The 14,116-nt window shown below is 36.6% G+C and overlaps 1 non-coding gene across 1 annotated transcript; it reads left to right on the forward strand.

Moving 5' to 3' along the window:
- The first annotated feature begins 2,179 nt into the window (after window positions 1-2,179).
- LOC113710759 (small nucleolar RNA R71) lies at window positions 2,180-2,286 on the forward strand. Its single transcript, XR_003452945.1, has one exon. It is a non-coding gene; the product is annotated as a small nucleolar RNA R71 (small nucleolar RNA).
- Window positions 2,287-14,116: the final 11,830 nt, after the last annotated feature.

Raw genomic sequence — 14,116 nt, forward strand, 5'->3', positions numbered from 1 at the left:
CTATCTGAGGGTTTGGAAGGCGTGGGCACGCCTTGGAGAGCATACTCTTTTGCCCACAACATCCAAATGACGTCCACACGAATTTATTTATTTTTTTTTCTTTCCAAAGCGTGGGCACGCCTTGGAACCCCTACTCTTCTGTCCAACACCACAAAAACCATCAAAACATTAAAATAAAACTGAAAAATGATAAAGTAAGGAAAAAATGATCACAACTAATATTGTAATTCTTGGGTTGCCTCCCAAGCAGCGCCTTTCTTTAATGTCTTTGGCTAGACATAGCACCACTCTTTAGTCTGGATGTAATTGAATTTTCCTTGTAATTGGTGGCCCTCCTCCAGGATCCACATGGCCATTGAGTGTAACTTTTTTCCTAAATTTTCTCTCCATTTTTACCTCATGAATTGCTTTCATCCTATAGGACTTGTTCGCAGCAACCTTGAATTTACCCCTATAAGCAAACTTAGAAAATTCTTGCACAGAGGGATTAGTGGTATAGATAGCACACACAGAATGAGAGTTAACAGGATGTTTCATTGTATCAAAAATATTAAAGTGGACTGTTTCTCCATCAAATTCCATCGTGAGAGTACCCTTACTAACATCAATTTTAGTCTGGGCAGTACTCAAAAATGGTCTTCCTAGTATAATGGGTGATGGATTTGGGGCACTTCTATCATCCATGTAAAGCACATAAAAATCAGCAGGAAAAATTAATCCATCTACTTGCACTAAAACATCCTCAACTATCCCATCCGGATAAGCACATGTACGATCAGCCAATTGAATTATTATCCCCGTTTCTTTTAAAGGTCCTAATTTTAGGGAATCATAGATTGACTTAGGCATCACATTAATAGAAGCTCCTAAATCTATCATGGCATTTTTGATACTAGAATGACCAATCTTACAGGGGATAGCAAACATACCTGGATCTCCGCATTTGGGTGGGAGTTTCCTTTGTAATACAGCTGATACATTCTCTCCTACCATCACTCTTTCATCACCCCTTAGCTTTCTTTTGTTAACGCACAAGTCTTTCAAGAACTTTGCGTACTTGGGTACCTGTTTGATCGCGTCCAATAGGGGGATGTTTACTTGAATTTTGCGGAACACATCCAGGATTTCTTTTTCCTTTTCTGCCCTCTTTGTCTTTTCCAACCTGCAAGGAAAAGGAGGTAAGTTAGATTTAATAGTGGGCGGAGAAGTGAAGGTTACCTTAAATTCCTTGCGAATACGCCCTTCCTCTTCAATTTCCTTCTCTATCTCCTCTTCACTCTTGCTTTTTGAATTTCCCTCTTTAGGCCCTTCCAGTGTCTTGCCACTCCTCAGCGTCATGGCACTTACATTCCTGGGATTTACTTCAGGTTGTGAGGGTAACTTTCCATAAGCGTGGGACTCCAAGCGATTGATGGCAGTTGCCATTTGGCTTATTCGAGCCTCCATATCCTTCATGCCTGCTTTTGTGTCCTGCTGGAACTGAGTGGTGCTCATGGTTAAGGCTCTAGTTTCTTGCTGGAGTTGAGCCATATTTGTGGTCAATGACCTGGTCTCTTGCTAGAGTTGGGCGGTTGTCGTAGCCAGGTTGGTAGTAGTCGTGGCCAGGTTTTTGACTAGGTCCTCCAGAGAACTTCCTGAGTTGGAGGACGAGGGTTGCGATTTTGGTTGCCATGGCTGGTGGAATCCTGGTGGACGATTTGGAAATGCATTTTGTTGCCTGTTCCCATAACTGAAATTGGGATGGTCCCTCCAGCCCGGATTGTACGTGTTGGAGTATGGATCGTATTGCCTATGAGGCGCGGGCACGCCTCCAGCCATGTTCACTTGTTCCGCCCCATTCTCTTGCAATATAGGGCATGAGTCAGTAGGGTGACCCATATTTGTACAGATTCCACAGGCCTTTACTTGGGGCACATTCCCCACAGCTAATTGTCGAACAACGGATGTGAGCTCCGACAACTGTTGCTGAATAGATGTCGACTCCACCTCATTAACCCTGCGGGTAGGGTTACTCTCACGGAAGCCAAACTGTTGAGAATTCTCTGCCATAGCTTCAATGAGCAGCCATGCTTCCCTCGGGGTCTTATTTGCCAGTGCTCCCCCACTCGCAGCGTCGATGATACTCCTATCAGTTGATTGGAGTCCTTCATAGAAATATTGGATTAACAGTTGTTCACTAATTTGATGCTGTGGGCATCTAGTGCACAACTTGTTAAACCTTTTCCAAAAGTCATACAAGGACTCCCCGGGATACTGTTTAATACTACATATTTCTTTTCTTAGACTTGCAGCTCGGGATGCAGGGAAGAATTTTTCCAAAAATTTCTTCTTAAGTTAGGCCCATGTTGTAATACTACCTGCGGGTAGGTAGTATAACCAATCCTTCGCTGCATCCTTGAGGGAAAAAGGGAAGGCTCTCAGTCTAATTTGCTCTTCAGTGACCCCAGGAGGTTTCATACTAGAGCAAACCACCTCGAATTCCTTGACGTGTTTGTGGGGTTCTTCGCCAGAGAGACCATGGAAAGAAGGTAAGAGATGAATCAGCCCCGACTTCAGTTCGAAAGCAGTATTCTCAGCCAAAGTGGGGAATGTGATGCATAAGGGCTGGTGAGTCAGCTCCGGAGCAGCCAGCTCCCTTAATGTTTGAGTGTTGGTCATGCTTACTTCGTCTTCTACCGACTCGTTTGCAATAAATAAGGGCCCTTCTTTTCGCCTCTTGGTCTCTTGCCTCCGCCTACGCGCTGCCTTCTCAACTTCAGGATCGTATACTAATTCACCTGTGCGAGAAGAACGGGGCATAAACTAGCAAAAATACCAAGAAGAATAAAATAAAATAAAAATAAAATAAAAACTGAATTTGAAAAGAAACAAATAATCCAAACGCCAGCTCCCCGGCAACGGCGCCAAAAATTGACAGGTGCCGAACCTGTGCAATAATAAATACCTACTCGAGAAAAATACAGATTTTTGTATATAGCGGTGAGTAGGGTCGAATCCACAGGGAGCAGGTAGGAAATTATTTCTTTCCAAATCAGTAGAACAGAATTGGGGGATTTTCAATGGGAGGCACACAAATAAAATAAAATAAAACAAACAAAATTCAAAACTAACTCACAAAGCACAATTCACTGAAAATAGCAATTAACAAAAGTTCTACCCAAAGGATCAACTGCTCAGGCACGGTCCAATTAAATGTTCATCGATGCAAAGATATTTCACCCATTTATCACTAGGTTGGTTATAGCCATCAATAAGCTCTGACAACCAGCTCTTCCTTACTTTTTCGACAGTCAAGGTACGACCATTGACTGCTTCTCTAACCAGATAACAACCCTAGGTACGACCGTAGGAATTTAATTACCCAATTGCATTAAAGCTAGAAGAACCCAACCCTAACCAATAAACACGCTAAGAGGGTTTATTTAAATTAGATCTTGCGTTTCCCCATCATAAAACCAATTATGGTGGTTGCCACGGGGTGTTAACTAAATGAACAATTACGGATTCTATTTAATTAACGTGGCAGTAGGCTATTAAATTAAATCAAATACCCGGCCGTTGATATTCAATTAATAAAATACGCATGAACAATTAATTCAGGAAACGCACGAATAGCAATTAATTGGAGGAAATAATGAAGATTCGGTTAGATCTCACAGATATTATGGACCGCGCCTTCGCGTCAACCTTTGGGTAGAGGAGGAAATTAGCCGTTCCTCATCGTGTCAATCCCGCGTGATTTAATTGAATTCATTCAATTAATTGCCGAAGAATTGGAAAAGATGAATTAACGAAGGAACGGCTGAAAAACCTTCGCTTCCCTTTGTTGGGTTTCGCGTTCGTACCCCTGGAGCGAAAGTAGAAGCAAAAGTCGAATAGGAAAAATTGTACAGAATCCGAAAGCAAAAGCTACAGCAGAGGAGAAAGTCTCCAATGTCTGACCCAGAGCCGCCGAAGAAACAAAAGAAAAAATAAAAGCGTCTGACAAATCTGGGAAAAGAAGACTAAAGCTAAGGTCTCCATGCCTCTGAATCTCCCTTTTCTTTTTATATGTAGCGCCGCCCAAGAGAAGTCAAGAAGAAAACAAACGTCTGGCCCAATTGATTGCACAAAAGCTAGCTTTTGGAGTTTTAATCCCATGCTCCTCGCGGTTCACGTGGACCGCAGTCCGGCTTTCGGTTTCGTCCACCTTCCAAGGCGTGACCACGCTCTGAAATGCAAGGTCTTCTGGAATTTTGCCTTGCGGGATCATTTTTTATGCCGACCACCTACAATTCACACAAATGTCGAATATGAGTGAAACTCCAGTTCTTAGCACCGTGAATAGTCAAAATTAGGACAAAATAACAGTCCAAAATACGCCAAATAACCGTTCTATCATCTTGTTCCCGTGAAAGGCTGAAAGCAAATACCTATCCAGCAGTGAACGATGGGTTTAGAAAAACTTCTCTATAGACAAACTCCAAGTTAAAAGCTACAGACAAGAAGCAATGTCATAAACCAGATTACCAAACATTTGAACAAAAAAATCCTCAAGAAAATATCATAGGAATTTGAATTTCTATGGAACACTTAATTCTAATCAGAAACATCAAATTTTGGAGAAAACAAAATCAATTTATACCAACCTATAATAATAGTCCGAAAGTCAAAATAAGCAAATAAATAAGTAAAAGGACAAGACAGTACCTCAGGAGAAACCAAAAGCAATGAGATCTGACAAAATTTCTTGATGATATTAATGCAAATAACCCATGAGCATCTTCACACTTCTACTTTTAATGCTCTAAACAAAAGAACAAGAATATCTCAAGAACCGAAAAAGCAACAAAGACAATCTTAACCAAAGCCAGCAAGAATAATTAAACCCAGCAGGATAATGCATCATCAGTGGAACAGTTAAATCAAATAAAACTTGGATCTTCAGACATATTCAAAGTGTAATACATTTGTAATTATTCTACCTAAAGCAATAGTAGAAATCCAATTTTACTTTCAAGCTCTTACCATCTATAATGAGTCAATCAAAATCCAAATTTTCAATCATTCTAATAACTTATTCTACAACCATAGATGCAACTCACACAAATTTTTCTCCAAAAAAAAAATCGCTTAGGACTATATAATTTTATTATTTCTTCTTAAAACGAGTATCTCCTTGATCAGTCCCAGTGCTTTTATCAGCAACTACGAAAACACAACGTTTGTTGAAAAAAAAAACTAAGATAACACAAAAGTATTTTTCTTTTTGTTTAAAGAATCCATATACACTGTCTGGAAAATGAGAACCAAAACTTCACAAGGGAAAAAAATAAGAAAAATAGTTTACTCAAAAATAAAGACACGAAAAATAACTAAAGTTTTTAACAGTCATTGACATGAAATTTGATCTCCACAAATGGAGACTTTGGGTTGGTTACCATATGGATCGTCTTTTGTGAGTCAATAATTGAACGTACCCCTACACATAACAAACCAAAAAAAAATAAACCCATCAGATGAGCCATGAAAACTCCATTTTCCAGAGTTTCTCGACAACCTTTTCCTTCAGTTCCTCTACCAAGTAATTTTTTCATATATAATAAATATCATACAAGTTTGTACAGGGGGCTCTAGAGACCCAAAAGAAAGAAACAAGTAACATAGAAACTACTTAGAAAAGAGTACAAAAGTTTAAAAAATGAAAAAATAAAATAGAGAAAACCTGAGATGAAGAAGGACGAAACCCAAGGAAGCGAAATTGCCCGCAATGTTTCTTGGTGATGATCTTCTCTTGGCTGCATCTGTCTTGTGAGAAAGCATGGATAAAGAAATAAGGAACAATATAGGCAAAATTTAGATATTAACTAGGTGAAAATTTTTGGGGAATAAAACCAATAAATATAGAAAGGAAATAAAGATTAAGAGGCAACAAAGAACCATATAGTTTGGAGATAGATTCTGCAAATTTCCTTGCTTCTGGAGCTAAAGAAGATCAAGCAGAGAGAGAAGATCTGGAACAACACTATTATCCGACAGAGGGAAAAAAAAACCACAAGAAGCCACATGTTAGACAACTAAACCGGAGAACAAAAAGGGGAAAAAGGCTAGAGAAGTTTAGGCAGGGGAGGAAAGAACAAACCCTTTAAGCAATGAGAATAATCTTCTTGGAGTATTTATATGAAAAACCGTAGGCAAGACACATTGCAAAAGATTTTCCATATCTGAACCTGCAATATCACAACAAATATAAAGTTAGACAAGAAAACCCTCAAAAAAAAAATCTTTTAAAGACTACCGTATAACCACACCAAGCAATAAACAACCTGAAGAAACCAACTGCGTGTAGTTCTCTTTGCGAACTCCTCTATTTCTTTACCAGTCATAATGCACACAAAAAAAACCCAAAAAACAAAATACTCACCAAATGATACCTAATAGTCATAAAATTTTAAAAATGAAAAAGAAAAATTCACAGCCAAGAAATATCTACAAAATAACAGGAAGCAAACCTTAAAAGTCACTCGATTACCATGCAAATGCTTAATTTCTTTTTGTTTCCCTTCCAGAATGATTTGACGTAATTTTTTTTGGGTTGATCTTGGTAGTCAAAGTGAAAGCATTGGGAGAGAGTTAATTGCAAAAGAAAAAAATTGGAAAGCAGAATCCATCAATAATATTTATTGACGAAGAAGAACTTCCAAGAAAATCTAGCAGATATGGAAGCTACCCGGAAAAGATTGCGAAAATGAGAAGAAGTGGGTGTTACACTGTGATTGATCGGTTCCAGAAAGAGGGCCGGTTACCTTGAGGAAACTTGTTTGCTCAGCATAATTATTTGTCAAAAGACGAGAGAGGAAAAGGTGGAAATAGATTGATGGGAGTGGTTACCTTGAGCCCCGTAAATTGGAGTGGTCATGATCCCATCAGTCCTTTCACTATAACCCAAAAAAAATATTCAGAAGACACACACACACATGGAGAACCAAAGAATGGTACGAGTATTTGGAAACAAATTTAATCAAAACCAAAGGTCCTCATTCTCGGACAACAACAAGAATTCCACTTCTCCTCCTAGCGAAAGCACGCAAGTCCCACGTGATTGACGACCAAACTCCAGCCAATAAAATGCAGCCACATCAGCACAACAACCACCATCCTTAGAAAACCCATTCGTGCTTTTACTATATAGGTAGATAATTCCATCTTTTCGAGCACCTAACTAGCAATGTTGGGGTAATATTACCACCACGCATAGCGCGGTTCATGCCTCCTAGTTAACATATAAGTACAAGGTTGTGGTTGCCCACGTAAGGCGTGGGAACTTTAGACCTGTTAATAAGATTTTATTTGTTATTGTGATATTTTTTATATTCTAGATTTTTTATATGGTTATATTTTCTTATCCTCAAACTGTATGCAGGAATTACATGCCTTGTTCTAGCTATTGTCTTGATTCTGACTTCCAAATTGCTATTGTAGTTGAAAGACTGGAAAATCAAGTACAATTTAGAAATTGGTGCAATGGTTTGTTTAGCCTCTTCTATGCTTCGTTAACGACTTCCTCTACTCAGTTAATGCGCCAAATTTCAGCCAATCATCACTTATGAAATCAGATTGGCAATCCAGTGACTCTAGTTTAGCACAGCCTAACTCAAATAGGATTCTTGAAAATCAATGGTTGATAAACATGTTTGAAGAAAATTGGGGGTGACTTGCACCACTATAGAACCCAATTTTCAAAGTTGGACATCCCAATAGCAACTTGTTATGGTCGTATCTTTTTTTTTTCTTGAATTTTCACTTTAAAAAAACTTTAAAAACAAAGAAGAATCATTCAACAATAACCAAGTTAGCCATAATTTTTTTATATATTTATATATTTTTTTACTTGGGGACAAAATGTCCCTTCAAGTTAGCCATAATTATTTTAAGTACTTAGTTCAGAACCAATTTATATGCATCCCTAATTTTTTGACAATAAATAATTTTTCCACTAGTCAATGTGATTCCACATTGATGAATGCCATTAAAAAATCATTTCTTAGAAAACAAAAGAAAACAGAAAAGACAAACAATTCTTTTTTTTTTTCGAAGAAAGACAAACAATTCTCATGTTCATGTGTAACTCAGTGATGCAATCTCCTAAATAGCCATAACTCTCTGATATAGGTCATTCACAAAAAACATTGCTGACCAACAAGCACTGCATATCATTTAAGGATCAGTAATGTCCGGATGCAGTGTCATTAACCCATTATCTAACACATTACTAACTCCTCTTCATAGTTAATTATCTAATGCAATGGCATGGTCTATACCTAACCGATGGTTAAATTGTATTGTCCAGTTGTAAGGCACAAAAGGGACATGCTACTTGGGCTGGTGGATAGGATTAATCAAGCCAAATTGACAAATTTTCTGCAATCCATCTAGCTAACCATTCATCACTAATCAAGCAAAAAATTGAGTACACTCAAATTTGATACAATGGAAGACTACTTTTTCATATTCATCTTTCACTACTCACAAGTACAAAAAATACCAAAAAGAATAACCAAAAGAATGAAATTGAAGTAAAAGATTGAGTGTTAATCGAGGAGCAAAATTTTAAAAAAAAAACCTCAAAACCTGCATGTGCACAGTATCCTTGAACTTCTCTTTATCCAAAAGTTGAAACATCAAAAAAACACCAAAGACGACATGCTTGCTTCCTTTTAGTTCACCGGGGCACACCTGCAAAAATGATTAATTTTACTTCTAAAAAATGAACAAACTACTAAAAATCATACCCTAAAACCTCAACAAAATAAAATAAAAAATGAACATATATTTATTGACAATTATTATTGAAAAAAAATAAATTTACCCTTACATATCAGTAGAATTACTAAAATTACAATCTCCATCAGAAAACTCCAACTTCCAAAAAGTCTAAATGCCAACATCTACATGCATAAAGAAACAAAATGCAAACAGGGAGAAATTACCTTTGAGTCAAAAAGAGAGAATCAAACAGATCAAAGAGTTTCTATGGAAAAAGAAAATATATTGTAAGCCTAAAACAACACAAAAAAGAAAAAGAACAATATATATTAGGACATTAAAAGCATCAAAGCCACCAGATGGACAATGATAAAACAGGCAACAATCCAAGAAAGCATAAGAATTCGATGGAAAAAGATGGCAGAAAAAACACTGGAGGAAGAAGAGAAGAAGCCTATACAGTATAGTCTTAATCAAGTCTTTACAATAGAATGTTATGGGGTGAAAGTTTTGAGTACAAGCAAAACTTAATGGCCGGCAAAACTGAGAGAGAAACAGTCTCCAACATGGAGGAAAATTTTAAAATTACAAAAATGAACGTCATTAAAAGGAAAGCAATCCATATAATTAGCATCTATCTATAAGGGAAAAGAAGTAAAAGAACAATTGGTTGACATCTGACTGAACCCTCCAACCAAATCCAATGAATGGACAAAATAATCCCCAAGTGAACACAAAATCTACACAAAAACAGTATTTGAAAGGTTAACAATGTCAAAACAAAATGTTATCTCAAGAAAATTATACAAAAACATGCAGTACAATTGCACAAGTAATGCCAAATGCACTTCAGAAGGAAAATACAAGTGCAGAGCCACAAAATACACGATTGGAAAGTAAAGCTGTACAAGCAAAACCAGCAACTCCCAAGTACAACGTCTCCAAGCACAAGTGCAACGTACAACCTATAGAAGCGTACTGATGCACTTGAAAGTATAGTAGTCTAAAACGGAGGTTTGCACTTGAAAGTGGCTCACCAATAGAAGTGCAAATTAAACAATAACAAACATAGCACAAATTTAGAATTCTAAGTTACTCTGATTATGTTGAAGGGAACCATGCAGTTCATAATTCCTTTAACCAGAGAAATTTGAGAGTTGCTGATGGACGGGTATTGACCATAGATATTTGTGTAGGTCATCTATTTGTATAGTTTGATTTGACTGTTTTCACTCTTATAGTAGTGTTATTGTTAAAAATAGGAGGGATTCCTTCATCGTGAAGCGTCATTGAGTATCGATAAAAAAGAAATTTTGTTGCTTAAAAAATGCAGTTCATAAGAAGAAAAAAGGGGGCAATAAACTTAGATTTGAAAATTGAAACTTAATTTGAATCTAAATCACCAGAGTCTTGGCATTAATAAGCCAAAAGAAGAAATAAGACAACAAACGATGCAAGCCAACTTTTATCCAATAAATAAAAAAAAATAAAGAAAGGGAAGAAGGATTGTTAACATTTTACCTGATTACATGCATGTATTTGAATGTAAAAAATCATAAAATTAGGCTAAATGAACAATGTGCTTGTAATTGCTGTCCCACGGAGAGCTCTTGTGCTCTCACTCACTTGCATAAATGTCAAATTCGTCTTCATATGAATGAGTTTCTCCATCAAAGCACAATATAGAAGAAACAAATTAAATGCTAACCAACCAAGACAACGACTCGAAGATAGTGGAGAAACTAAAGCATTTCAATTGCCACTACCAAATCAAATTATAAGTCACACGAAATGACTAATCAAATAAATGGTATATAAGCTAATTTGAAACTTTCAGTGCAACATATACCTTGTCAAATTGCCATCTCTTCAATGAGGAAAGAGTTGCAAAAGTTACAAGACAATGTGTAGAAATCATGACTAATACCTTTGATAGGTTCATACCTGAAAAACAAATATCGAAAGACATTTAGTGGATGTAAGTAAGTTTCAGGTTGCTTAATCAATGTCTCTACAAATAAGAAAGATTAGAGGATTAATAAATTGCAATATTTTTTCTGGCAGTATGATTGCAAACTACAACCAGTAGCCCAAACGAAATTTAAAGATACTTGAATATTGCAGAAATTTAGATTTGTTTCTATTTAGTGACACCATCTTATCTTCTTATCAACGATCAACTATAAATTTCCTGTAGAAGCTCCAAAAGATTAGGAAAAATTGAAGTCTAATATCCAGATTCTCTAAACAATCAAAAGGCATTTAAATAAACTACTAAAAAGGTTACCTTTAAAATTTATTGAACACCTGCAGGTACAACAAATAATATGCATGAAAAACCAAAGTAAAACACAAAAAAATTACAAAAGGTATAAAACATAAAGCAAAAAAACCATGAAAACCAACAACTAACTATAATTAGCATTGAAGACATGAAAGATTGTAAAAGGAATTGCAAGGTAAACCATAATTTAAACTACAGAGATGGAACAAAGCAAAGAAAATCAGGTAAAAAGCACATACCTCTCATAGTTGAACATAACCAAGTTAATTACATCCATAGCTGAAAATTTTAAAATCACAAAAGAAGCCAAAACTAATTGGAGTTTTTTTTCTTTTTTATTAAAAAATGAATTGAAACTAAGAATATTGAGAGGAAAAAAGTAAGAATACACGTAAAATTCAAAAGAAAAAGATATCATAAACATCAACAAAGGAAATAAAGCTTACCTCTCAGTGAAGGAAATAATTGACACATCAATTTTACCAAAATCTCCAAAAACCAGAAGGAAAAACGACCTGATAAGCATAAAAGATAACGGTAAACAAGATATTTGTTATACTCGACCAAAAGAGAAAGAAATGAAAGCTTACCTCTACGGTGAGAAGATGGGAAAAATGGATCTGCTGATCTTGGGAAGAAATCAGAGGGAAAAAGGGGCTAGGATAAGTAACAAAAAATTCGATCTGTTTGGATAGAGTATTATTTGAAATAATTACCGTAGCACTTTTTATGATGTAATATATTTGAGATAAAAAAGTGATTAAAAATATAAAAAAATGGGTTAAAAAATGTGTTTATGATGCAAGCGGAATATTATTTGAAATAATTTGATATCCAAACAAAGCCAGATCTGATTTCTTGGCTCTGGGAAGACAAAATTGAAAAGATGGAATAACCATGCATGTATCGATAGCTGTTAGGAAATACTATCTGAAAGTCAAAATCATCCTTTCCTAAATCAAGCACATACCATAAGAAATGCATCTGGAAGGACATTATGATAAAAAGGATCTGATAGTAATTAATGTGGAGAGTGGAAATAGCACGTGATGACCATAATAAAATGGGCTCAACAGCCGATAGCAGTGAATCACAAGGAAAAGCAACAATGAAGTACAAGCTGCAGAAGCAGGACCATGCACTCGAAAGTACAACTCCTTGAAGCACAAGGATGGAGTACAAGCTGTAGAGGCACAATGATGCACTTGAAAGTATAATGATCTGAAGCAGAGGTGTGCACTTGAAGTAGAGAGGAACTTGAAGTGAAGAGGAATATATAGAGGAACTTGCATGAAACTTCCTTTTGTCAAATACACACTGTCGCGTCAATTATTATCAGTAAGATGCAAGAAGTAGTGGGGTCCAAAGTCAAACAAGCCTGAAATTACAAAAATGGTTAAGGTGAGGAGTAAATGATCAGAAGCAGCAGCCACTTGTACTAGCCCCAACAAAACGAGTAACTTGTACCTAAAATGATAACAATACCCTTAGAGAGAGCAGATGAAAACCAGTGAACAGTAATCCAAAACGCTTTTTAGCATATGTATAAAAGGGTGAATGCCATGCCTCAAGAGTGTGTGCTGTTGGTGATGTGGCCAAACATGATTGGTTGGAGAGTGTTCGTCCAACTTCACCTTCTCTTCTCCAATTATAGGTTGGTTTTTTTCTTGCTTGTGTTGTATTCTGGTTCGGTTCCCATTTTGGTTTCTTATAACAGAGGACTATAAGGCCTGGTTTACAATGACATATAGGGCTATAATAATATACTGAATATAGGACTAGAAGTAACACTGCAAGATTAGTATGAGATTGGTGATATGATATGAAGAAAAGAGTTCTAAGAGTAGTGGTTATGACACATGGTAGCAGGTGTGTTATGTCTTCTTGAATGACAACGGTTAGGTGGTCATGGAAACTGAAATGACAATTTTACCCTGAGTATTATGCTAATATTGCAGATTCTGCATTAGAGGCCCTCTTGCTTTGAATGGCCTGTTTGTGTAAAATTGTCTTTCTAAACGCTGTGAAATGCTGACAAAGAATGACTTTCCGCTCTTTCTCCTCTTTTTCCTTTTCGTTGTTGCTGAGAATGCTGAAAAAAATCCCGTACATCCTTCGTCCTCTCAGCGTCAGTTGGCCGTTGCCTTTTGCGAGTCCTGCATTATGATTAGTGCTGTTTGTTTTAGTTTTGCTTGTTGTTCTCTTTCGTAAACGATGAACTAGACTTCTTCCTGTTTGGAAGCTTGCTTGCATATCTGCAACTTTCGGTTAAAACCTGGTAGGCATGGTTTACTGCATGCTATGAATTTTTCGTTGTTCTCTTCCATTTGCTTTGTTCTAAATTCATGGTTTATCTCTTTTTTTGCCTTGCTCCTTCTTTTTTACTACGAATCTATTCCTTTTTGGAATCTTTTTCTTTTCCCTTACTTAGAAGATCCTCTGCTGTACATGACTTTTGAAATATCTTGTTCTATTGTAGCTTTTGTTCTCTTCGGATTCTCCTGTCAGCTCCTCCTTTTTCAGTACAGGTTAGTATCTTTTTCCTTGTTTTATTCTTTGTCTGCATTTTCCAAAATTATTTGCTCCTCTCCGCTGTACACTGTCTTATGTCACATTTGCTTTTCACTTGTTTATCCTTTTTTTTTATAGCAAGAAATTCTGTCCGCCTTGTTGTTGCTGTTTTATTTGGCTGAGGTGTTCCTCCTTCTGTGTTTGGCTAAGGTGGTGTTACTTCCCTTCTCGTTTTTCTCCCTTGACTTTTCCTTAGCATGTTCCTGCGTTGTTACCTTGTTTACTTTTAGTATGCGCTGGTGTGTTTTCTTATCTTAATTAACCATGCATTCTTTTTCCCTTTTCCCCCTGTTGCAAGTTTCTCGCTTTGTGGCTTCCTTGGTTAGCCATGCAGTCTTTATTTACTCGTTAATAATCAGCTGTGTGTTGTTGCGTTAAACAACTTTTATTGACTTGTTCCTTGCTGTTAAATTCCATCTTGTCATGCTTACTTAATGCCCTCGAGTTGCTGCTTCCTTTTTTAGTACCTGGAATTAGATGGATAAAAATGCCTTGCGCCGAAAAAAATACGCAGAA

Source organism: Coffea arabica, chromosome 9e (genome assembly GCF_036785885.1).
Source record: "Coffea arabica cultivar ET-39 chromosome 9e, Coffea Arabica ET-39 HiFi, whole genome shotgun sequence".
Classification (NCBI taxonomy): Eukaryota; Viridiplantae; Streptophyta; class Magnoliopsida; order Gentianales; family Rubiaceae; genus Coffea; species Coffea arabica.